The following is a 27439-nucleotide window of genomic DNA, read 5'->3' as shown; positions in this document are numbered from 1 at the left end:
TCCTCTTCCTATATTTCTATTTGGCCCTGAGGGTACAAGGCCCATGCAAACAAAAATTTTAGAACGGAGACTGATGCAGGAACCTATACTCTCATTCATTTATTCAACAAATATAAATATATACTGAGTGTTTATCATGCTCCAAGCACTGTTTTAGGTGCTTGACATATATTAGTGAATAAAAGAAAAAAATCTCTGCCCTCAAGAAGCTTACATTTTAGAGGAGAGACAGAGTTGATAAACAATAAACATAATACATAAGTAAATTACACTGTATGTTAGCAGATGATTAGTGCTATTGGTGAAAAAAAAGTGTGAGTGGTCAGGGAGTGGGGATGGGCAACTATAGTATTAAATATGGTGGTCAGGGTAAGTCTCATTGAAAAAGTTGCAACTGAGCAAAGACTTGAAGGAGTTAGTCATGTGATCATCCACAGTAAAGCATTCTAAGCAGAGGAAACATCCAGTGCAAAATATTGAAGTGGGAGTGTGCCTTGTGCCTGATACCTTCTAAGAACAGCAAGCAGGACAGTGTGGTGGAGGACAGAGCAGTAGGAAATGAGGTCAGAGAGGTGATAGAGGGCAGACCATGCTGGGTCTTGTAGGCTACTGCAAGGACATAAGCTTCATACTGAGGAGGACCCCTGATTTTTAGGGTAGACAAGTGTACAATTAGCATAACACTCAGAATACACAGGAAGAGATATAGCGCTTAGAGAATGGATGAATTTTTAGATGCTGTGAGTGGCAAGCTTTCTTCTGAGCACCACACTTTTGTACCCATTTGCTTCCTGGACTTTTCTACTTGTATGCTGATTGGTGACTCAAACTCAGATTGCTCCAAATAAACTCGTGATCTTCTGTCTTAAACCCTTTCTCCTCTTCTGTTCTCTATCCCACTTATTGGTATCCTGTTAGAAATCTTGGAGTCATCTCCTGATTCTGCTTTTTCCCACTCCACTATGTCCAATCAGACTCCCAACCCTGTCAGTCTTAGTGTGTAGATATGTCCTCTTCTCTGTTCCCTCTGCCTTCACCCTGGTTGAAGCTTTCATCTCTCACGTGACCTCTGTAATCACCTCCATGGTTCTATAACCTGTGTACCAACTGTAGCTGCCACAGTTCCAAAACTGATCATGCCACTCCCTCTTTTTTTTTTTTTTTTTTGTGGTACGCGGGCCTCTCACTGTTGTGGCCTCTCCCATTGCGGAGCACAGGCTCCGGACGCACAGGCTCAGCGGCCATGGCTCACGGGCCTAGTTGCTCCACAGCATGTGGGATCTTCCCGGACCGGGGCACGAACCCGTGTCCCCTGCATTGGCAGGCGGACTCTCAACCACTGCACCACCAGGGAAGCCTGCCACTCCCTCTTTTAAAGATCTCTCCTGGGGACTTCCCTGGTGGTGTAGTGGTTAAGAATCTGTCTGCCAATGCAGGGGACATGGGTTCGAGCCCTGGTCCAGGAAGATCCCACATGCTGCAGAGCAACTAAGCCCATGCGCCACAACTACTGAGCCTGTGCTCTACAGCCCGTGAGCCACAACTACTGAAGCCCGCATGCCTAGAGCCTGTGCTCTGAAACAAGAGGAGCCACTGCAATGAGAAGCCCATGCATCACAACGAAGAGTAGCCCCCACTCGCTGCAACTAGAGAAAGCCTGCACACAACAATGAAGACCCAACACAGCCAAAAAAAAAAAAAAAAAATCTCTCCTGGCTCCTACTGCTTGTAGAATCTTGTCCCAATCTCTCCTTCTATTCTCATTTTCCAATATGCTTTTTTATGTCTCCCATGCTCTAGCCGTACTGAACCTGTCACTATAATCCCAGCATATGCCACCCTATCACAAGTATATATATATACCTGAAAAAGCAGTACCTGCTAGCTATTATGATTATCAAATAACAACGGATTCTTTCTTCCAGAAATGCCCTTACTCTTTCTCTTCACCTTCAAAAATACTTATATACCTTTCTACTCAATTCAAATGCCACCTCCTCTGTGAAGCCTTTCTTGTTTCCCTCAGTAGAGTCTGTTGCTACTTCTTGTGTGTAGCTCCAGCATTCTGTATCTATAGCCCCTGTGCCACTTAATACAACACATCGTGATTATTTGATTACAGATCTGCCTCCCCCAACAGACTCCAAGCTGCTTGAGGGCAGGTACCATCTCTACTGATTTTTTCATGCCTAGTAGCTAGTAGTGTCGGGCCCAAAGGAGGTACTCAATTATTATTTGGTGAAATAAAGAATGAATGACTGAAATGATTCAGGAAAAATCTATGACTTGCTAGTCAAGAAGAAAGAGCAAAAGAGGGGAATTTCATACACAAAGCAGCTGGCCTAATAGCTCAGAGCTGGGAGGGGTAGCCACAAAAAGACTAAAATTGAAGATGCGGGCTGGGTTATAATGGGAGACGAGAGCAAACAGGAAGGGTTGGGTGGACCTAGCTGGGGAAGTGCTATGAAGCCACTGCCCAAAGTCTGGATTTTCATTTGAATGAGTAGGGAGTTGCTGGAGAGTTATTAGAGACATGGTTGAAGCGAAGCCATGAAAAATGACCTGCACTGCAAGGCTGGAAGGAGGCAGCAAGGCCAGCCAGAAGGCAGTCACAATAACCCAGAGCAGAATGGGCATGGCAAGTGCAGGCAGGAGATTCAGGGGGCACAGAAAAGGAGGGGGCTGGATTTGGTGAATGATTGCATTTGGGAGAAGACATAAAGGTAGTGAGAATTGCTGAAGATTATGAAAAGCAGAGTAATGCACAGGAAGAACACGAGACCAGCAGTTAGGAAATCAGGGTTCAGTTACAGCACAAAAATTATTCCCTATTAACTTAGTCTTCCTGTGCCTTACCTTCCTAAAGAGTAAAACAAAGAGGTTCCCCATTCAAATTATCGGCAAATCCAGAATCCTTCAATTCTACTTCAAAAATATTTCTTGAATCACACCATCTTCACTGCCACCACCCTAGTCCAGGCCCCAGCAGTCCTCAGCTGGACCAGTCTATTAGCCTGGACAGTGGTCTCTGCACCCTCTCTTGTCCCCACACTATGTGGTCTCCACACAGCAGTCAGCACCATCTTCTAAAAATGTCAGTTCGCTTACGTTACTCCTCTGCTTAAAAACTCTTTGACCCCCACTACAATTAGAGTCAGATTACACTCCTTACCTCAGCCTACAAGTCTCCTACATAGTGTGGCTCCTGCCTGCCTCTCTGACCTCATCCCACCCCCCTCACCTCACTCAATACACCCCAGTCGCACAACCTTTCTGCTTTTTCTTGAGCATATCCAGCTCTTTCCTACCTTTTCACATGCTGTTCCCTGAAATGCAGCTTTGTCTGGCTGGGTTCTTCATGGCTTTGGTACGTCAGACCTAGATTTGATCCCCTCAGAGAGGTCAGTCCTGATCTCGGTATCATCTGTTTATTTCCTTAGCACTTATCACAATCTGTAATTATTTTATTACTTGTTTACTGCTGATCTCCCAGGAGACTACAAGTTCTAAAAGGTAGGGCCCCTCTGTCTACTTCACTGGGCATTTGTGAGTGAGTGAATGAGTGAATGAATGAATGAAAGGGGTGATGGAAGCAGAGTTCACCAAAAATGGAGTTGTGAAGAAAAATGGAGGAAAAGATTTTGAAAAGAGTTCCGTGGAATCTTGAGGATAGCATAACTAGTTTCACCCAGCTCGTAGTAAAAACTGTTAAAAGGAATTGAGACAGGAGACAGACAGCTCAGGCAAAAAATCATGGAGAATCACAGAAGCTGCAGCTAATGGAACTCAATTCAAATTACCAGAAATTTGTTGAGTACTTACTATATGCCAGACTCTACGCTGGGCCTCACTGTGAGACGTATAAAGATGAGTGGACACTTCAAGAGTTTATATTCAGGAGGCCAGAAATAGGAGAGAAGGAAGTGCAAGTGATAATAAAAGGCAGAATTTAATCAAAGGGCGCTGGGGCTAACAAGAAGGGGCTCAGGGAAGGCTTCAGAGAAAGTTACTCTGACGCTGAAGTCAACAAGTTCCAGTCTACAATGAAATACGAGCAGATGCTTCTCTCTGCTCTTCCCCACAAAATACTTCTGAAAAGTAGGATGGAAAGCAAAATATTTTTCAAGATGACTTTTGAGGCACTGTGTTAGTGGGGAAACAACTACGTGGGTTTTGGCCCTACCACTCACTATTTGGGAGACCTTGGACAATTTGCTCATTTCTTTTTCCTAACTATTATTGAGGGCCTGCGCTAGGCACTTTCATATATACTATTTTATTGAATCATTTATCTTTTCTAAGCTTCAGGTTTCTCCATTCCCTTTGAACTTTAGCAGACTAGATTTCTGGTTCCCAGTTGGTGCTGGGTACAGACCTGCAGGTATTCCTTTTTGCCTTCAGGTAGCACCCACACTTTTGCACCAAAGCAACAGACTGGCTTTTGGTAATATCCTAAAGGCACTAGAGTGCACTTTGGCTATTTGGCAGATGGGGAAAAAGATGAAAAAGTTTAAGAAGTGAAGCATAAGTTTCTTTGTGGCACTGTTGGATGAGCACATTTTGAAGTGGTAAACAATGGGGACTGCCTGCCATGGTAACCTGTTGTATATTGCAAAACGGAGATATTAAGGTGTCAAGAAATGACCACCCTAAAATGTTACTAATGTTAAGGTAAACTGTAATGTCAAAAATTGTAACATGATTGTCTCGAGGTAATGCTGTAAAGACAGGTACTTAGATGACTGGCAAAGTGAGATGGGTGAACAAGAGAAAATCTGTCAGTGCATCTCCAGGAACGACCATGGAGAGGACTGTCTATTTTTGGACAATGGCGTCTTTGCTTCTGTAGACAGAACTATTCCTAGTATGGAGAAGGGCAATTTCTCAGGTACCTAGGCTTGATTAAAAGAAGAACAAAACTCTGGAGACTATCCAATTCCTTTTGTTCTAATTAGGTGTTTGCTGAGCAGCTTTATGGTGTATAACTGGTTTCTTGACTGGGACGACCCACCAGCCAGGAGGGCCTTTATGCTGTTGATCAAAGTCTTGTCTTGCCTAATATACTGCTCATTATAAATGACCACCTTGAGGTCTGCTTTATAAATCAGTCTCTGTGGCTTTGGTAGCATGATTCATTCCCCAGAGACTTAATCATCATGTGACTGAAAATGGGAGAGAAATGTGAGGTGGAAAAACTACAGAGCAGACTGGCTGGAGTATCCTCAAGTGCTCCTCTCCTATGAGGGCTGGCCTGAAGCAGCCAGTGGCTTTACCTATTAAATTACAGCAATAATCATCTCTTATACTTGTTCAGTGCTTTTAACTTTCAAAGCACTTTCATATATATATATATAAAATCTAATTTTATCATTTCATCTATTATACCTTCTTTAGCTCATACTGTTTGCAAAAATACATTTGTAGAGCAGTGGCAAAGACACCAAAAGAAGCAGTAATATTGTCAACACCTTGAAAAAAAATCTGTCTATGATGGGACCTTGGCAAAATAAATCAAACTAAAGAAATAAGTGTAGTCAGAGTCTAGGCTGCAGTAAGGTGACCCGGAATTTGGAGATAGGCTCAGAATGATTCTGAGAGTGAAATAACACAAAGACATGGTTGTAGATGTGTTGCTGATGGAGACCTGGGAAATATCCAAGTGTAATCAAGGTGATCAGGGCATATCTGCAAGACTGGAATGTACTCGAAGAAAGCTGCAATCTAATCAGTTTTACTGTAAACTCTCTGAAGAATAAGGTGCTACAGAGAGGTGGTGTACGAGTTATTTGAAAAAGAGGGATTAGAGAGTGAAGATATGTTACTGTTTGTCCAGCACCCCCCACTCCTCACTATGCAGAGGGACAGGAAGGGATGGGAGAGGGAAGTGTGTACATTTGTGCAGTGGCTGGAGAGCAGAGGGAGCTGGGTAGACCACGTATATGACAGACACACATATTGTGGTCCCTAAGGATGTAGACTCAATTATGAAACAGTCACTTCCTTCACTCTGATTCCATGCTCATCAAGTAACCTTCTGACTTACTAATTCAGTTTCCTAGGTCCCTTGATCCTGGGAAAGAAATGCCCTTGGAGTAGATAAGACTATTGTGGTTACCCAACAGGTATATCTTCCATTGTAAATAAATATAATTGCAATATATTTTATATGTCTCTTCCCCAATTTTTTTATTTTGAAAATTTTCAAATCTAAAGAGAAGCTGCAAAAACAGTAAAATAGATTTCTACTTTTTCTTAAACTAAATTTACCAATTTGCTGATGGAAGTTCAACTGCACCAGCACTATTTATTGAAAAGGCTGTCTTTCCTCCATTGAATTGCTTTTGGACCTTAGTCAAAAATCAGTTGGCTGTATTTGTGCGGGTCTGTTTCTGGGATCTCTATTCTGCTCTTTGATGTGTTTATTCCTTTGCCAATACCACACAGTCTTGATTACTGTACCTATATATTAAATCTCAAAATTGGTAAAGTGATTCCTCCCACTTCATCCTTCTTTTATAAAATTGTTTTAGCTATTCTAGTTCCTTTGTTTTTCCATATAAATTTAATAATAATCTTGTCTATATTTTCAAAAAACATACTGGAATTTTGATAGGAATTATTTTAAACTTGTACATAAATCTGGAAAGAATTGACATCTTTACTACGTGGAGTCTTCTAATCCACGAACACGGTATGTCTTTGCATGAATGTAGATCTTTGATATCTTTCATCAGGGTTTTGTAGTTTTAACATACAAGTCTGGTATGTGTGTGTGTGTATATATATATATATATATATATATATATATATTGCAATACGCGGGCCTCTCAGTGTTGTGGCCTCTCCCATTGCGGAGCACAGGCTCCGGACGCGCAGGCTCAGTGGCCATGGCTCACGGGCCCAGCCGCTCCACGGCATGTGGGATCTTCCCGGACTGGGGCACGAACCCGTGTCCCCTGCATCGGCAGGCGGACTCTCAACCACTGTGCCACCAGGGAAGCCCTGGTATATTCTTTGTTAGATTTACACCTAAGTATTTCATTTTTTAAAAGCTGATTATAAATTGCATTGTATTTTAAATTTTGGTTTCCATGTGCTCATGGGTAGTACATAGAAATACAATTGATTTTTGTATGTCAATCTTGTATCCTGAGACCTTGTTGAAAACATTTATTAGTTCTAGGAGGTTTTTGTAGATTCCTTGGGATTGTATTGTAGACAATAATGTCATTTGCAAATAGGGACAGTTTTATTTTTTCATTTTTGTTTTGTATGCTCCTCAGATGCTGCTTGTTATGTCTTTCAGCTATGGAATGCACAGAGCAGAGATACTGGTCTGTAGTTTTCCTTTTTTTGTACTGTCTTTGTCTGGTTTTGGTATCAGGATAACACTGGTTTAATGAAATGAGTTGTGAAGTGTTTCTTCCTCTTCTATTTTCTGGAAAGATTTAGATTTGGTTTGAATTCTTCTTTAAACATTTGGTAGAATCCTCCAGTGAAACCATCTAGGCCTGGAGCGTTCTTTTTGGGAGTTTTCAAATACAAATTCAATTTCCTTAATAGTTATAGGTTATTCAAATAATTTCATATTTGGCGAGTTGCAGTAGTATGTGGTTTTTGAGGAAGCAGTTCATTTTATTTAACTTGTCAAGTTTATGTGTGTAGAGTTGTTAGATGTATTCTGTTATTACCCTTTTGATGTCTGTAGGGTTTGTGGTGATACCCCACTTCACTCTTGATTTTGGCAATTTATGTCTTCTCCGTTTTTAAATTTGTCAGTCCTGCTAGAGATCTGTCAATTTTACTGACATTTTCAGAGAACCACCTTTCTGTTTCATTTTCTATATTATTATTGTTTTCAGTTTCATTTAATTTGCTCTACCTAGTATGTTAAGGTGGCAACTTAAATTATTGATTTGAGATTATCCTTTTTTTTTTTTAGGATTTGGTGCTGTAAATTCCCCTCTCAGCACTGATTTAGCTGTGTCCCACAAATTTTGGTATGTTTTATTTTCATTTTAAATCATTTAAATGTAATTTGTGATTCTCCATGAAATTTGCTTTTTGACAAATGGATTATTCAGGAGTGTGTTTTTTAAGTATCTAAATGTTTGGAGATTATCCTATTATCCTTTATTAATTTGTTTGATTCTATTTTGGTCAGAAAATATACCCTGTTTGATTTCCTTATTTTAAATTTGCTGAGATTTCTTTGTGGTCCACGATGTGGTCTATCTTTATTTTTAAAATTTTAATATCATTGTGATAAAGTATATAAAACATAAAATATGCCATTGCAACCATTTTAAGTAGAATATTCAGTGTATTAAGTACATTCACAGTATTGTGCAATCATCACCACTATCTATTCCAAAACTTTTCTATCACCCCAAATAGAAATTCTGCACCCATTAAGCAATAACTCCCCATTCCCCCTTCCCCCAATCCCTGGTAACTTCTAACCTACTTTCTGTCTATATGAATTTGCCTATTGTAGATATTTTGTGTAAGTGGAACTATATAATATTTGTCCTTTTGTGCCTGGATTATTTCACTTGGCATAACGCTTTCAAGGTTCATCCATGTCATAGCTTATATCAGAACATCATTTCTTTCTATGGCCAAATAGTATTTCATTGTATGGATATACCACGTTTTGTTTATCCATTCACCTACTGATGGACATTTGAGCTATTTCACCTTTTGCCTATTGTGAATAATGCTACAGTAAACACCAAATACAAGTATCTGTTTAAGTCCCTGTTTTCAGTTCTTTTGGGTATATAACTTGGAGTGTAACTGCTGGGTCATATGGTAATTCTATACTGAACTTTTTGAGGAACCACCAAACTGTTATCCACAGTGGCTGTGCCATTTTACATTCCCAGTGGCAATTTACAAGAGTTCCAATTTCTCCACATCCCCAGTAACACCTGCTATTTTCATTTTAAAAATTATAGTTATCCCAGTAAAGTGGTTTCTCATTGAGGTTTTGATTTGCAGTTCCCTAATAACTAATGATGTTGAGCATCTTTTCATGAGCTCATTGGCCATTTGTAAATCTTCTCTGGAGAAATGTCTATTTAATTCCTTTGCCAATTTTTTTTAAACATCTTTATTGGAGTATAATTGCTTTACAATGGTGTGTTAGTTTCTGCTTTATAACAAAGAGAATCAGCTATACATATACATATATCCCCATATCTCCTCCCTCTTGCGTCTCCTTCCCTCCCACCCTCCCTATCCCACCCCTCTAGGTGGTCACAAAGCACTGAGCTGATCTCCCTGTGCTATGTGGCTGCTTCCCACTAGTTATCTATTTTACATTTGGTAGTATATATAAGTCCATGCCACTCTCTCACTTCGCCCAGCTTACCCTTCCCCCTCCCCATGTCCTCAAGTCCATTCTCTACATCTGTGTCTTCATTCCTGTCCTGCCCCTAGGTTCTTCAGAACCATTTTTTTTTCAGATTCCATATATATGTGCTAGCATATGGTATTTGTTTTTCTCTTTCTGACTTACTTCACTCTGTATGACAGACACTAGGTCCATCCATGTCACTACAAATAACTCAATTTCGTTTCCTATTATGGCTGAGTAATATTCCATTGTATATATGTGCCACATCTTCTTTATCCATTCATCTGTCAACTGACACTTAGGTTGTTTCCATGGCCTGGCTGTTGTAAAAAGAGCTGCAGTGAACATTGTGGTACATGCCTCTTTTTGAATTATGGTTTTCTCAGGGTATATGCCCAGTAGTGGGATTGCTGGGTCGTATGGTAGTTCTATTTTTAGTTTTTTAAGGAACCTCCCTACTCTTCTCCATAGTGGCTGTATCAATTTACATTCCCACCAACAGTGAAAGAGGGTTCCCTTTTCTCCACATCCTCTCCAGCATTTATTGTTTACAGATTTTTTGATGATGGCCATTATGATTGGTGTGAGGTGATACGTCACTGTAGTTTTGACTTGCATTTCTCTAATGATTAATGATGTTGAGCATTCTTTCATGTGCTTGTTGGCTATCTGTATATCTTCTTTGGAGAAATGTCTATTTAGGTCTTTTGCCCATTTTTGGATTGGGTTGTTTGTTTTTTTGATATTGAGCTGCATGAGCTGCTTGTAAATTTTGGAGATTAATCCTTTGTCAGTTGCTTCATTTGCAAATATTTTCTCCCATTCTGAGGGTTGTCTTTTCGTCTTGTTTATGGTTTCCTTTGCTGTGCAAAAGGTGTTAAGTTTCATTAGGTCCCATTTGTTTGTTTTTATTTCCATTGCTCTAGGAGGTGGGTCAAAAAGGATCTTGCTGTGATTTATGTCATAGAGTGTTCTGCCTATGTTTTCCTCTAAGAGTTTAATACTTTCTGGCCTTAAATTTAGGTCTTTAACCCATTTTCAGTTTACTTTTGTGTATGGTGTTAGGGAGTGTTCTAATTTCATTATTTTACATGTAGCTGTCCAGTTTTCCCAGCATCACTTATTGAAGAGGCTGTCTTTTCTCCATTGTATATTCTGGCCTCCTTTATCAAAAATAAGGTGACCATATGTGCGTGGGTTTATCTCTGGGCTTTCTATCCTGTTCCATTGATCTATATTTCTGTTTTTGTGCCAGTACTATACTGTCTTGATTACTGTAGCTTTGTAGTATAGTCTGAAGTCAGGGAGCCTGATTCTTCCAGCTCCATTTCTGTTTCTCAAGATTGCTTTTGTTATTCGGGGTCTTTTGTGTTTCCATACAAATTGTGAAACTTTTGTTCTAGTTCTATGAAAAATGCCATTGGTAGTTTGATAGGGATTGCATTGAATCTGTAGATTGCTTTGGGTAGTATAGTCATTTTCACAATGTTGATTCTTCCAAGCCAAGAACATGGTATATCTCTTGATCTGTTTGTATCATCTTTAATTTCTTTCATCAGTGTCTTAGTTTTCTGCGTACAGGTCTTTTGTCTCCTTAGGTAGTTTATTCCTAGGTATTTTATTCTCTTTGTTGCAATGGTATATGTGAGTGTTTCCTTAATTTCTCTTTCAGATTTTTCATCATTAGTGTATAGGAATGCAAGAGATTTCTGTGCATTGCCAATTTTTTTTTTTTTTTTTTAGGCTGACACTCTTCAAAGTTTTATTTCACTAACTTCAGGTCAAATTTCCACAGCTGTTTTCTGGTCAATTTTGTATCTTTGTTTGGCTTCCCAAAATGGTAGTACCAAAAGATTTGTGGGGTAGGGAGAAGAGGCCATTTTAAGAAGCACTGTATTTACTCATCTTCCACAAGGCAACAGAGTTGGACATCTGATTGTTCAACCAAACAAAGCTTTAACAGCATCCAGGAGGGCAGGCAGGCAAACCAGGCTGTCGACACTCTTCCATTTGTCAAAATCAGACCACAGAAAACCAACTCCACACAGACCTAAAAGGTTATCACCATTCATCTTTTCTTTTTCTGCTGCTGCAAAATTTTTCTTCTTTTAATTATCATATCATGTAGTTTCTCAAGTCCTTCCTTCAGTCCATCACCTATGATTGCACAGGTGGGCTGAAAATGCCAGGGAGTTGATGAGCTCAGTTCACTCATTGCTAACAATTTCTCAATTTCTGAGAGAGAAAATGAGTTCCTCAGGTCTTGTTTTTTAGCAACTATAAGCACAGGAACTCCTTGATTTTCTGATATCCTAGTTATTTTATGAAGTTCAGTTTTGGCTTCTTCCATCCTTTCAACATCAACAGAGTCCACAACAAACACAATGCCATCTGCGCATCTGGTATATGACTTCCACAGTGGCCTTAATTTCTCCTGACCACCTACATCCCAGAAGTGAAAAGTTACTTTTAGAATTTCCCAAGGTTACCTTAATTTTTTCCATGTTAAATCCTTTGGTAGGTACAGTATTACAATTTCATTGAACTGCAGCCTGTATAACACAGTTGTCTTTCCAGCAGAGTCCAAACCCATAATGACAATGTGGAAGGACTGAAATGAAGGCAGGCTGGACAGGATCAAAGTCTGGTCTGACAATCCATTCCCCATTTCCATCTGCAAAGAAGTGTTCCAAACTGAAAGGCTTTCTTCTTACTGCTTGAGAACTCTTCTTCCTAGGGGATCCAGCTACCAGACTCCCGAATTGGAGCCTGGATCCAAATGAGAAAGCATTGGTAGGCTTTTCTACTTGGGGGCAGAGAAGCACCCCACCGCCACTCAGCTTAGCTCTCCACGCAACTCTGGTGGTTGCCTCACTAGAAACCGTGGCTCCAGACTATGACCACACCCACTCCACGTGGCCCACCCCCGAGCCCCAATCCCATTGGTCACCTGTGTCAGCGCGTCCATGCCACACGCGCCCCTGCGCCCTAACTGGTGAGAGTAACTGCCGCTCCCAGCATGGCAGAGCCAGGCTCTCCCTCGGTCCACAGGCACCACCTTTTGCCTTCAAGTTAGAAAAGAGGGCACCTGTGGAGGAGCCGAGCGACCCCTGCAGGGGAAGGGGAGCCTCGGCCGGTCGGTCACGTCACCGCCAGCCGGCTCGCTCCGCCCACCTGGGTGCACCTGCAGTGCAGACACCGTGCCGAGGTTCTCACATCCAGCCCGCGGTCACCGCTGGTGTGTTTAACCCTTTGTCCGCTGGCCAGAGGGTGCTCCCTGTGGCTGCGCCAGCCCACAGGAGTGAATGATCTGACCTGCGGCAGCTGCCGGGGAAGGCCTGCTGTCCCTGCAGCACGATCCCTTCACCTCACCGCTCCGCACCCAGCCTGCCAATTTTTCAAATGGGTTATTTGTCTTCTTGTTGAGCTTAGGAGTTTTTTATATATTATGAATATTAAATCCTTATTAGATGATTTGCAAATATTTTCTCCCATTCTATAGATTTTCTTTTCACTTTCTTGATAATGTATTTTGATCCACAATAGTTTTAAATTTTTATAAGTCAAATTCATCTATTTTTTCTCTTGTTGTCATGTCTAAGAATCCACTGCCAATTCCAAGGTCATGAAGATTTATGTTTTATGTTTTCTTCAAGAATTTTATGGTTTTAGGTCTTATATTTAGACTGGTGATCTATTTTGAGTTAATTTTTGCATATGGTGTGTGGTAGGGAGTCCAACTTCATTGTCTTGCATGTGGATATCCAGTTGTCCAAGCACCATTTGTTGAAGAGATAATTCTTTCCCCATTAAATGAATTTGGCATCTTTGTTGAAAATCAATTGGCCATAGATGTATGGGTTTATTTCTGGACTTACAATTCTATATCATTGGTCTATATGCTTGTCCTTCTGCCAATACCACACTGTTTTGATTACTGTAGCATTGTAGTAAGTTTTGAAATTGGGAAGTGAGTCCTATAACTTTGTTCTTTTTCAAGATTGTTTTGGTTATTTGGGGCCTCTTGAGATTCCATATGAATTTGAGGATTGGCCTTTTCATTTCTGCAAAAAAAAGGCTGTTGAGATTTTGACAGGTATTACAGTGAATCTATAGGCTGCTTTGGGCAGTACTGACATATTAACAATATTAAGTCTTATAATCCGTGAATACAGGATGCTGTTCCATTTATTTAGGTCTTCCTTAATTTCCTTCAGCAAATATTTTGTAATTTTCAATGTACCAGTCATTCACCTCCTTGGTTAAATTTATTCTTGGGTACTTTATTCTTTGGGATGCTATATGGAATTGCTTTCTTAAAAAGTTTTGGATTGTTTATTGCTGGTGTATAAAAACACATTTGATTTTGTGTGTGTATTGTAACCAGCAAAATTGCTGAGTTTGTTCATTAGCTCTAGTAGCTTTCATGTGGATTCTTTGGAATCTTCTATATGTATGATCATGTCATCTGTGAATAGGGAGAGTTTTATTACTTGCATTCCAAACTTAATGCCTTTTATTTCCTGTTTTCTTGTCTAATTGCTCTGGCTAGAAATTCTAGTATAATAGCAGTGGTAAAAGTGGGTGTCTTGTCTTAATTCCTGATCTTAGTGGGAAAGTGTTCATCTTTTACCATTGACTATGTTAGCTGTAGGTTTTTCGTAAATGCCCTTTATCATGTTCAGGAGTTTCTGTTTATTCCTGGCATTCTGAATGCTTTTATCATAAGTGGGTGTTGGATTTTGTCAAATGCCTTTTCTGCATCAATTGAGATGATCATGTAGCTTTTCCCCTTTGTTATATTAATGTGATGTATTATATTGATTGATTTTCTTACGTTGAACCATCCTTGCACACCTGGGTTAAATTCCCCTTGGTCATTTTAATATGCAGTTGAATTCAATTTCCTAGTATTTTGTTAAAGGACTTTTGCATCTATAATCATAAGATATTTGGGGCTGTAATTTTCTTTTCTTGTTAGGTCTTTATCTGGCTTTGGTATCAGGGCAATGGTGGCCTCCTAGCATGAGTTGGGAAATGTTCAATCTTATTCAGTTATCTGGAAGAGTTTGAGGCAAATTGGTATTAATTCTTTAAATGTTTTGTAAAACTCACCAGTGAAGCCATCTGGTTGTGACTTTTCTTTGTTGGGAGGTTCTTCATTACTAATTCAATTTAAATATTTTACTTGTTACAGATCTATTGAGATGCTATATTTCTTCTTGAGTCAGTTCTGGTAACTTTTTTATTTCTAGAATTTGTCCATATCATCTAGGCAATCTAATTTGTTAGCATACAATTGTTAGTTGCATTCTCTTATAATCTTAAAACATATCTCTGTAAGTTTGGCAATAATGTCCTTCATTTATTTATTTATTTATTTATTTATTTATTTATTTATGGCTGCACTGGGTCTTAGTTGCCGCATGTGGGATCTTTCGTTGAGGTGTGTGGGCTCTTTGTTGTGGTTCACGGGCTTCTCTCGAGTTGTGGCACATGGGCTCCAGAGTGTGTGGGTCTAGTAGTTGTGACATGCGTGCTCTCTAGTTGTGGCGTGTGGGCTCCAGAGCATGTGGGCTCTGTAGTTGTAGCATGTGGGCTCTCTAGTTGTGGTACATGGGCTCAGTAGTTGTGGTGCTTGGGCCTAGTTGCCCCACGGCCTGTGGGATCTTAGTTCCCTGACCAGGGATTGAACCTGCGTCCCCTGCATTGTAAGGCAGATTCTTAACCACTGGACCACCAGGGAAGTCCCAATGTCCTTCCGTTGATTTCTGAATTTAGTTATTTGTGTCTTCTCTCTCTCTCTCTTTTTTCTTTATCAGTCTAGCTAAAGGTTTGTCAATTTTGTTGCTCTTTTTTTTAAAAAAAAGATTATTCATTTATTTAGTTTTGGCTGCATTGCTGTGCGTGGGCTTCCTCTAGTTGTAGTGAATGGGGGCTACTCTTTGTTGCAGTGTGTGGGCTTCTCATTGCGGTGGCTTCTCTTGCTGCAGAGCACAGGCTCTATGTGCACGGGCTTCAGTAGTTGTGGCACATGGGCTCAGTAGTTATGGCCCATGGGCTATAGAGCACAGGCTCAGTAGTTGTGGTGCATGGGCTTTGCTGCTCTGCAGCATGTGGGATCTTCCCATACCAGGGTTTGAACCCATGTTCCCTGCATTGGCAGGCGGATTCTCAACCACTGCACCACCAGGTAAGTCATTGTTCCTCTTTTCAAAGAACCAACTTTTGGGTTTGTTCATTCTCTGTACTGTTTTTCTATTCTCTATTTAATTTATTTCTATTCTAATCTTTGTTGTTTCCTTTCTTCTGCTAGCTTTGGATTTAGTTATCTCTTCTTTTTCTAGTTCCTCAAGATGTAAAAGTAGTTTATTGATTTGAGATCTTCTTTTTAATGTAGGCATTTACAGGTATAAATTTCCCTCTGATTATGGCTCTTGCTGCATCTCATGAGTTTTATATGTTGCATTTTCATTTTCTTTCATTGCAAAGTATTTTCTCATTTCCACTGTGTTTTCTTCTTTGATCCATTAGTTGTTTTAAGAGTGTGTTGCTTAATTTCCACATATTTTTGAACTTCTCACTTTCCCCTCTGTTGTTGTTTCTTTTAGCTTTATTCCACTGTGGTTAGAAAAGACAGTTTGAATGATTTCAATCTTCTTAAATGTATTGAAACTTGTTTTGTGGCCTAACATATGGTCAATCCTGGGGAATGTTCTATGTCCACTTGAAAAGAATGTGCATTCTGCTGTTGTTGGGGGGAATGTTCTCTCTACGTATCCTTCTGGTCTAATTGGTTTATAATGCTATTCAAGTTCTCTATTTCCTTATTGCCCTTATGTCTAGATGTTCTAACTATTATTGAAAGTGGTATTTGAAGTCTCCAACTATTACAGTAGAACTGTCTATTTTTCTTCTCAATTCTGTAAATGTTTGCTTTCTACACTTTGGGGCTCTGTTGTATAGTATAAATAGGTTTATAATTGTTATATATTCCTGATGAATTGATCCTTTTATCAATATATAATGTCTTTGTCTCTTGTAACACTTTTTGACATAAAGTCGATTTTGTCTGATATTAGTATAAGCCAACCTCAGCTCTTTTTGGTTACCATTTGCATGGAATATTTTTTTCCATCCTTTCTTTCACTTTCAACCTACTTATTTCTTTGGATCTAAAGTAAATTTCTCATAGACAGCATACAGTTGCACCGTGGTTTCTTTTTTTAATTTACTCTGCCCAATCTCTGCCTTTAATTGGACACTTTAATTAATTTACATTTAATGTGTTTGCTAATAAGGAAGGCTTTCTGCCATTTCTTATACTATCTTTGTCCCTCATTTATTACATTAATGTCTTCTTTTGTATTTAGTTGATTATTTGTAGTGAACCTTTTTGATTCTCTTCTCATTTCCATTTGTACATTAAAAGAACATTTATTTTGTAGTTACCATAGGAATTACATTTAACATCCTAAATTTATTATAATATAGTTTGAATTGATACCAACTTAACTTCAATAGCATATAAAAACTCTGCTATTATTCAGTTCCATCCCTTCCTTATGTTGTTGTTGTCACAAATTACATCTTTAGATATTGTGTGCCCAATAACAGATTTATAATTATTCTTATGCATTTGTTTTTTATGTCATGTAGAAAAGAAAGAGTGGAGTTACAAACCAAAAGTGCAATACTAGCTTTTATGTTTGCCCATGTAGTTCTCTTTACCAGAGAACTTTATTTCTTCATATAGCTTCACGTTATTGTCTAGTGTCCTTTCATTTCAACTTGAAGGACTTCTTTTTGCCCCATTTTTTCTCAGGTAGGTCTAGTGTTAACAAACTCCCTCAACTTTTGTTTATCTGGGAATGTCTTAATTTCTCCCTCAATTTTTTTTTTCTTTTCTTTTTTTTTTTTGTTTGCGGTACGCGAGCCTCTCAGTGTTGTGGCCTCTCCCGTTGCAGAGCACAGGCTCCGGACGCGCAGGCTCAGCGGCCATGGCTCACGGGCCCAGCCGCTCCACGGCATGTGGGATCTTCCCGGACCAGGGTACGAACCCGTGCCCCCTGCATCGGCAGGTGGACTCTCAACCACTGCGCCACCAGGGAAGCCCCTCCCTCAATTTTGAAGAAGAATTTTGCCGAATATAGAATTCTTAGTTGACAGGTTTTTTTTTTCAGTGCTTTAAATATGTCATCCAACCACCTTCTGGCCTACATGGTCTCTGATGAGAAATCAGCTTTTAATCTTATTGAGGATCCCTTGTATGTGACTAGTTGCTTCTCTTTTGCTGCTTTCAAGATTCTGTTTGTTTGTCTTTCAAGAGTTTGATTGTAATGAGTGTTGGTGTGGATTGCATCTATCCTCCTTGGAATTCATTGAGCTTCTTGGATGTGTAGATAATGTCTTCCATCAAATTTGGGAAGCTTTCGGCCTTTACTTCTTTAAACATTCTTTCTGACTTTCTCTCTCTCTTTTTCTTCTGGGACTCCCATAATGGTGTCCCATGGGTCCCTTAGGCTCTGTTCTCCTTTCTTCATTCTTTTTTTCTTTCTATCCCTTGGACTGGGTAATTTTAATTTTCCTATCTTCAAATTCACTGATCTTGTGCCTGAAGCTTCTAGTGAATTGCTAGCATTTTGACAGATTTCCTTGAATGTCAGGAGTTTTTTAAAATGACAAAAAACACCTCTTCCAGTCTTTAAGGTCTTCTCAGGTCTTTTCTGAGCATGCTATATGCCCTGGGCATTTCCCCATATACACAGGTGCTTTTGACTGCCTTCATTTTCCAAAGAAATACTCTCTCTGGCTTTTCCTCCCAGGCCTTAGGTTGTCTATTTTATGTCTAAACTGCAATCTTTTGCCTCAGGAATCTGTGGGTTGTTCATCTACATTACGATGTTTTCAAGCAATGCTCACCACTTTTATGACCTAGTTGAGTTTCAAGTTAGGTGTAACAGAGATGAGTACCCTGCATCTGTCATCCAGGTAGCCCCTGACAGGTTAGAATAAATCTACACAGTAATTTTCAAATAAGGTCTACTCTCTTCCCTCTTGAACCATGGTCCAGGGTTCTACACTAGGAACATATTTTCGAGAGTGCTGCCCAGTTGGGATGGGAGTAGGACAAGGGCAAGTAAAAATGCCATAAAGCTCTCCTACCATTAAAAAGCTAGGTACCTTTTTACTTGTACCATGAGCTGTTGTTTTCCTTTAACAGTTTATTCCAGGGGGCATTGCATTTGAACTAGGATTACATGGTACACCTTGATATGACCCTTAACTTTTATTTATTTCATTTGTATTTTGATCAAAGTAATAGTTTAATAACATGCACATAGTTTACAAAGTTAAACATTACCTAAGTCTTACGATGACACACAGCAGTTCTCTAACTTATCCCTTCACGTTTCCAATTTCTATTTCCAACAAACAGCCACATTTCATTCTTTTAGTCACTTCTAGTACTTCTCTGTATATATTCAAATAAAATGAGAAGATTGGTAGTTGTTTTTCAATATTTGATATGCTCTACTGACTTCCTTCTATGGAAGATTATAATTGAGTCCTACTACTATCTCCCACATCCATCTACACACACATTTCACCTTGTCTCATACTCCACATTTAATTATCCCAGAATTGTTGGCCAAATTAACATTCAGTGTTTAAAGTTATGGTGACAACAAATACTGTTCACAGCTGAGCCAGCTGCTATACAGTATGGTTACTTTTCCTTCCTTGGAAATTTTTTTCCTGGAATTAATAATTACCTCACCTTATATATGTTGTCTAGCTTTCTATGTACTTATCATTAATGCATATCAATTCCTATGTATTTATCACTAACTCATGCCACACTCTTTGACAAAACTGTAGTATTCTCAGTATTGTCAACCACACCAGGCAATCTGTGAATTCCACCTTCTCCTTTCCCTGAAGCTCTCCAATTTGGACTGTTTGATTTCTAGGCCTCTGTACAGCTCGTATATGGGACCTTCTCCTCACTGCCATCCTGAGAAATCCCTGCTGTTCTCTCCTGCATTGGATCCTCTGTTTCCTGGATCATATGTCTTCTGCTTTCTGGATTTACTGCCCTCGTTTTGTTGGGTACCTACTCCAAGATTCCTGAACTTGCATGCCTGAAAATGTCTGTATTCTATCCTTGCAATTGATTGGTAGTTTGGCTGCATATGGAATTCAAGGCCCAATGTCTTCAAGCTTTCAGTATTGTTGATAAGAAGTCCAAAGCCATTCTGATTTTAGAACCTTTTTGTGTGAGCCCAAATTTTCCTCCCTAGAAGCTTTATAGCTTTTAGAATAATTTCTTTTCCCCTTTGCTCTAAAGTTTTATGATATGACTTGAGGTGTGTTTTTCCTTTATGGTGCTGGGCAACCAGTGGGCCCTGTCAGTCTGGAAATTAATGTCCTTAGGTTTGGGGGAGATTTTCTTTTATTATTTATTTGATAATTTCCTCTCCTTAATTTTCTTCTCAAGAATTATTTTTATTGGATGTTGGACCTCATGGATTAATTGTTTAATTTTCTTATTTTTCTCTTTTCCGTTTCTCATCTCTCTACCTATTAATTGTTTTCTTAGAGATTTCTTCAACTATATCTTCCAACACCTTGTTGAAAAAAAATTTTTAAACCACTTTAGTCGTTTCTAAGCATTCAGTTCAGTGGCATTAAGTACATTCACAAAACTGCAACCATCATCACTATGCATTTGCAGAACTTTTTTTTTTGCAGAACTTTTTAATCATCTTAAACATAAGCTACAAACCCATTAAACAATAACTCCCTATTCTTCCCTCTCCCTAACCCCTGGTAAACTCTAAATCTACTTTCTGTCTCTATGAATTTGCTTATTCGAAGTACCTCATATAAGTGGAATCATACATTGTTTGCCATTTTGTGTCTGGCTTATTTCACTTAGCATACTGTTTTTAAGGTTCATCCATATTGTAGTATGTATTAGAATTCCATTCCTTTTAAAGGCTGAGTAATATTCCATTGTATGTAAATACCATATTTGTTTTTCCATTCATCTTTTGATGTATATTTGGGTTGTTCCCACCTTTTGGCTTTTTAAAATAATGCTGTAATTACAGTGATATACAAGTGTCTGCTTTCAATTCTTTGGGGGATATACCTAGAGGAAGAATTGCTGGGTCATATGGTAATTCTGTGTTTAACTTTTGGGGGAACTGTCAAGCTGTTTTCCACAGTAGCTGCACAATTTTACATTCCCACCAATAAGGCACAAGGGTTCCAATTTTTCCATGTCCTTACCAACACTTGCTATTTTCCATTTAAAAAATAATATCCATCTTAATAGGTATGAAGTGATAACTCACTGTGGTTTCTTACCACTGTAAAGGGTATATATACAAGGGTATATATATATACCTTACAAGGGTATATATATATACCCTTGTAAAATAATATGTACATTATATAAAATAAATATATATATATATATATAATCTAATTTGCAAAGTAAGATATTTAACCATATTCAGTTAAGACTTTTCTCCAGTCTGACTTTTCCTCCATCAGACATCCCCCTTGTGTTGGGTGGCACTGGAGTGGCTAAGAGGAAATTGAGTTGTGGATAGATTTAGTTTGGGTTTAATGGGATATATTTATGTGGTTTGCAATGACTTATGTGTATAGTTAATTTATTGCTAATGGTGTAGGAATGGCTTCAGGAATGCTCCCATAACCTGATGTCTTGGCTCACCCAGCATCTTTACACAAAACAGAGAGAGCCAGAGGTATTATAGCCATATGAATGTATCCTATAGTGCCCTGTCTTAGACATGTTGGGGAGCAGAGGAGAAACAAAGCTTGAAATGTACAAAGCCCAAAGTTAGTCTGTGGAAAATTCTTCTAATCATCACATTTAAATTTTAAGTGAAGGATTTTTTTGTTTTGTTTTGTTTTGTTTTTTGTGGTACGTGGGCCTCTCACTGTTGTGGCCTCTCCCGTTGCGGAGCACAGGCTCCGGACGCGCAGGCTCAGTGGCCATGGCTCACGGGCCCAGCTGCTCTGCAGCATGTGGGATCTTCCCAGACCGGGGCACGAACCCGTGTCCCCTGCATCGGCAGGCGGACTCTCAACCACTGCGCCACCAGGGAAGCCCCAGGATTTGTATTTTTAATGATACTTAGTCAAAATGAAAGTTTCCTCCTTTCAAAACTATAGTCAATTCAGCATGTACAACTATAAATAAATCATAATACTTTTTTCATGGAAATTGTACAAAATAGAATTTATCAAAATTCCTGTTTTTCTTTCTTTTTTTTTTAGAAGCATTTTTTTTTGTTTTTGGCTGTGCCACACATCTTATGGGATCTTAGTTCCCTGACCAGGGATTGAAACCGGGCCCCTGGCAGTGAAAGCGTAGAGTTCTAACCACTGGACTGCCAGGGAATTCCCCAAATTCCTGTTTTTGAAGAACCCAAACCTCCTAGCAGTATTACAAACAGCAAGTACAGCTTTGTGTACAGTCACATATTTTATGCATCTCATCTGCTATGTACTGAATTGTGCCCCCCCGACTCCCCCAACTTCATGTGCTGAAGCCCTAACACCCAATGTGTCTGTATTTGGAGACAGGGCATTTAGAAGGTTATTAAGGCTAAATGAGGTCATAAGTGTGGGGCCCTGATCTTCTTGGATTGGTGGCTTTATAAGAAGCAATGACTGAGTCTTAAAAGAAACCAATCCACTCGTTTCAAAATGGGGTAAAAGGGGTCTATTCTCTTGCCCAAGTATCTTTGTGGATTTTCCCTTACTCTCCTCTACTACTCACTCACTAGTTGTGTGACCTTGGGACCAACCAGCTAACTCTTTAAGACACAGTTTTCTCTTCTATAATGTAGATAAACACCTCACACGGTTGTTGTGAAGGTTAAATGAAATAAGGCCTGTGAAAGCATCTATCACAGTACTTGGCATACAGTAGGTGCTCAATTAAGGTTAGTTTTCTTTCTTTTATGCTTCTTTTCAGTGAGGTCTGCTCATTCTCTTTAAAGAAGCAGAGTCTCTTCATCTTCCTGGGCTCTCATCCCTCTGTAGTATTCCTCTGAGGAGAAATTGTTTTCTTCATTATCTTGGAAGAAACTCTATCTCCTTATGGGGATACTCATCCTCCCCTGGAATTTTTTCCTGGTTATAAAAAAAGTCCTAAAGTTTACAAGGCCAATGCGTGATCTAGCAGGAAATGTAGACATTTTTCATGTTAATAGTAAAAGGACAAGGAGACCGTTTCCAATTTGTACAGACATTTTGTTACCGTGGCATGTGCTTAGAGCAGAAGCAAGAAAGCAGCAATTAATTGAAGGTCTCTACAATGCAGAGTTTTAATTAATTCATCTGATTTTATTAAATGGTGTAATTTGAAGAGGTATTAGGCATAAAGCAGTTGGTAAATTCCCAGTGCCTAAGTCTACCCCCTACCATGCTCCTCATGGGGCTAGGCAGAGATGCTAGCTCCATGTCACTGCCAGCAAGTCTCATTTCAGAAAGTCTACTTCCTGCAGGTGCATGCCAGGGAAGTAACTGTGGGATATTATCCCAGAAAGGGAGAGTTGGTGGTTGCAAAGGTCAGGAGAGAGCGTGATGCAGCCAAATGTTTTTGGGTCCATTAAGTCAGCACAGCTGCCACATGGGCTGCCAATTCTATTCAGAAGTGGGCAAAATTCAGGTTGGAAAATTGCTTCATGTGGTATGCTCATGTGTGGATTGGAGCAAATAAAGATTAGAGTGGGCAATAGGGACTCATATAGTAAGCAGTTAAGAACTGAAGGTGAAAGCAAGTGAGAGAAGGTGGCCGCTCCCTGTCACTGTCCTCTCCTGCTGCCGCAGCTGCCAGCACCCCCTTTGCCCAGGTGCAGAGGGGAGGGCTTGGAGGCTCTTTATTTCTGTTGCTTCCATTTCACCAACAGTTGGCAGCTCTATCCGTTGTAGGGATTAGCTCCTCAAATTTGTTGTGAATATATTAAGGAAATATTCTTGGTTTATAAAAACCAAGAAAAATTGCATACAGCTAGAATGCAATTTCCAGAAATGGACTTCTTTCCTCTTTTTAGATGTAAATTATCTTTGTCTATTTGTATCTTTTTTTTCTTTCCCCTCAATTTGTTTTGGCCACGCCATGCAGCTTGTGGGATCTAAGTTCCCTGACCAGGGACTGAACCCGGGCCACCTGCAGTGGAAGCGTGGAGTCCTAACCACTGGACGGCCAGGGAAGTCCCCCGTCTTTCCCCTCAATGTTAGAGAAAGGATTATTTTGTATCCTGTTTAGGAGTAAACTCCTAACCTGGGCTCCAGATTTTACCTCCCCTGTAACCTTAAACTCTTAATTACTGCCTTTCCTCTCAATCCTTTTAAATGCCTCTCACTTCATTCCATACTTCTCCTCAGTAACAGATCCCCACAGGTCATTTTCCTTAAACAAACACCTTCTTTTGAAACTGTTGACCCTTGGAACACTGTCTAGGAAAATAAAAGCAAAAGCTTCTCAGCTGTTCGCCCTTAAAGAGTCATCTCCCCATTTCCTGCTACTTTCTTTCAAGCTACATTAGAACTAAAAATTGGGCTGAACAGCTTTGCAGGGAAGCCTTCCCTCATTCCATTAGGCACTATTAGTCACACCTGCAATGCATTCCCACAGCACTGTGTTCATCCTGCTATTATTGTACTTGGCAACTAGAACTGTAATTTATCTGTTTACACTGTATTGTTATTTACCTCCTTGTATTTGTGTCACTTTTCCTAATCCATAAGTCCCTAAAAGGAAGTGAAGTGACCTTTATCTTGGTGTCCCCAGAAAAGAATGTTTCATAATCGGTGCCCAGTAAGTGTTGAGTGGGAGACATGGCGGGGGGGGGGGGGTGCTAACAGCTATCGGACCATGACCATGTGCCAGTTTTTCTGTGAGACAGGGGTCATTATACTTTCTTTGCACATAAGAAAATTGAAGTTTATAGAGTTCAAGGAGCTTGCCTAAAGTCATATAGCTATTCAATATTAGAGCTGTAATTCAAATTCCAGTATGTCTGATTTTAAAATCTATGCCCTTTCTATAATGTTGCCTCCAATATCTTACACTGAGTCCAAGTTCTGGTCCTACCAATTCTCTTGTGTCTTCACCCCACTCTCTGCTTTCTGACCTCACAAAGACACCCCAGTGCCCTGATCCCTATTTTCTCCTGGTTTGCCTGCCCCCTTTTGACTCCACATCCAGCCTAGACCACATGACTATACTCTTGAGCCCTCTTTCACCATCACCTTCAACCTCTGTCCCTTTGCCCCATCTGCCTGGAATAATCATCACTCCAGGTCAGCCCCCGCAATGTGCCTTCTCTGTTCTGCCACTATTGCAGAAAACTGCACCAAGGGACAGACTGGTATCACCAATCTGGTTTCCAACTGCACATACACTTTGTGGGCTTCTTCATGATCCTTTCACTCATCTCTGGTGAGCTTCTTCTCCTATTCTTCTCAATTACTGTTCCAATATTTACCACTTTCCCTAACCCCACTATGGACATCCTATCTCTTCCTTCTTGAACATTTAGGATAGTTCTGTGGTTTTGCTATCATACAAAAAAGCTAAGGTGAGCATCCTTATACATATTTCTTTCTTCACTTGAGATTTTTGTCTTAAATGGCAAGCTTCTTGAAAGAGTTAGCCCTACCCATTGCTGTCATTTCATTTCCTTTACCTTCTATTCACCACTCAACCTACAGTTGTCTGGCCTCTATCCCTTCCACTCACTGACTCTCTTCTTTTTTTTGGTTGCCCCATGCGGCATGTGGGATCTTAGTTTCCCGACCAGAGATCGAACCCGGGCCCCCTGCAGTGGAAGTGTGGAGTCTTAATCATTGGGCCACGAGGGAAGTCCCCTGACATTTTTTTTAATTGAATTATAGTTGATTTACAATGCTGTGTCAGTTTCAGCTGTACGGCAAAGTGATTCAGTTATACATACATATATATATATATATATATATATATATTCAGATTCTTTTCCATTATAGGTTATTACAAGATATTGAATATAGTTCCCTGTGTTATATAGTAAGTCCTTGTTGTTTATCTATTTTATATACCTGTTTGTATATGTTAATCCCAAACTCCTCTAATTTATCCCCCACCCTTTCCCCTTTGGTAACCATAGTTTATTTTCTCTGTCTGTGAGTCTGTTTGTTTTGTATAAGTTCATTTGTATCATTTTTTTTAGATTCCACATATAATTGACATTTTTCTCATCGAGGTAACCAGTAGCCTCCATTTTGCCAAATTCTACTTCATACTTGTAGGTCTATAGCTTATTGGACCTCTCAGCTATACCTGACACATCTGAGAATTCTCTTCATCTTAAACTTTCAACTTCTGTTTTCCATAATCCTACTCTGCTTTTCTTCCTAGTAAGTATTAGCTAATAATTACTGTGTGTTTATCAGGCACTATTCTAAGGGCTTTACATTAATTACATGTACATTTAATTCTCAAACAATTGAGGCTTAGAGGTGAAGTAACTTGCCAAAAGTCACACAGCTGGCATGTGGCAGAGCCTAGAGAATAAAAAATCATACAGACTGGATCCAGAGTCCATGATTTTAATCACTGTGCTATACTGCTTATCCTTAACATACTTTTTCAGTCTCCTTTGTAAGCTCATTTTTTATTTATTTATTTATTTTGTTTGCGGTACATGGGCCTCTCACTGTTGTGGCCTCTCCCGTTGTGGAACACAGGCTCTGGATGCGCAGGCTCAGCGGCCATGGCTCACGGGCCCAGCCGCTCCGCGGCATGTGGGATCTTCCCGGACCGGGGTATGAACCCATGTCCCCTGAATCGGCAGGCGGACTCTCAACCACTGCGCCACCAGGGAAGCCCTGTAAGCTCATTTTTACTGGTCTTTTAAACACTGAAATTCTTCAAGACCCCCTCCTTGGCTCTATGGTCTCCTTCTTACACACTCTTCACAGGTAATCTCTTTATTCTCATGGTTTGAATCACACGGTCTTGATACTCAGATCTATATCCAGTTGAATATATCCCCTGAACTTCAGACTCTTAAATCCAACTGCATCTTGGTCAGATCCACTTGGGTGTTCTACTGGCACCTGGTACTCAACGTAAAAACTGGCTCACTTGTAGTGCTCCTCCTCCTGTATTCATCATGCAGTAATGTCATCCAGTCATCAAAACCACGGTGACATCCTAGATTTCTCCTCCTTTACCTTCAGAATCCAATTAATCACCAAGTTGTGCTAATTCTGTCTCTTAAACATTTTTTAAATCTTTCCCTTGTCTTCATCCCTACTTTAAACTCTCTTCATCACTTGCCTGACATATTGCAACAGTCTCCAGCCTGGTCTCTCTTAAATCTATCCTGAATCATCTCAGCAAAACACAGATCTGACCATGTCACTGCCCTTCCATGACTCAGTACTGCCTGTTGGCAGTACCTGTTGGTACATTCTCAGTTCTTCAGCATGACACAGCTTTCTGTGGTTAAAAGCATGGGCTCTGGAGTTAAACTGCCTGCTTTGAATCTCAGCTCTGATGGTGTGCCACGTTGGGCAAGGTACCCAATCTCCTTCTGTCTCAGTTTCCATATTGGTATTATGATTGTGAGAATTACATGACATATCCACGTAAGGCACTTAGAACACTGCCTGGCATATAATAAGTGCGCAATAACTGTTTGCTACTGTCAATGTTATTACCTAGTCTCATCTCCTCTCATTCCTTGCCTTCAAACTTATGTTCTGGTAATACTGCACTGTTTATAATTCCCTAAAGGCATCATGCTGTTTCACGGCTGTGTGCCTTTCTACTGCTGTTTCCTTAACCTTCTATACTTTCACACACTTATCTGCCTGGCTAATCCTCGGCTCAGTCCTTAGCCAGACATCATCTTCAGGATATCTTCCTTGACTCCCATGCCTCTGACACAGTCTGAGTAATTTGCTTTCTTCTATGACCTTATAGACTCTGTACATGCCTCTAACGGCGTTTAACACAGCGAACTGAAGTTGCCTATGTATGTC

General features: G+C 39.9%; 1 protein-coding gene and 1 pseudogene across 6 annotated transcripts in view; both read right to left on the bottom strand.

Annotated features, from left to right (window-relative positions):
- The window catches only part of HDAC8 (histone deacetylase 8), a 243008-nt gene that overhangs the window by 88990 nt on the left and 126579 nt on the right, over positions 1-27439 (bottom strand). The gene's annotated exons all lie outside the window — the stretch shown is intronic.
- Positions 9267-20642, bottom strand: LOC137216784 (ADP-ribosylation factor-like protein 4A; annotated as a pseudogene).

Source organism: Pseudorca crassidens, chromosome X (assembly GCF_039906515.1).
Source record: "Pseudorca crassidens isolate mPseCra1 chromosome X, mPseCra1.hap1, whole genome shotgun sequence".
Taxonomy (NCBI): Eukaryota; Metazoa; Chordata; class Mammalia; order Artiodactyla; family Delphinidae; genus Pseudorca; species Pseudorca crassidens.
This window is presented reverse-complemented; position numbering and strand designations above follow the sequence as displayed.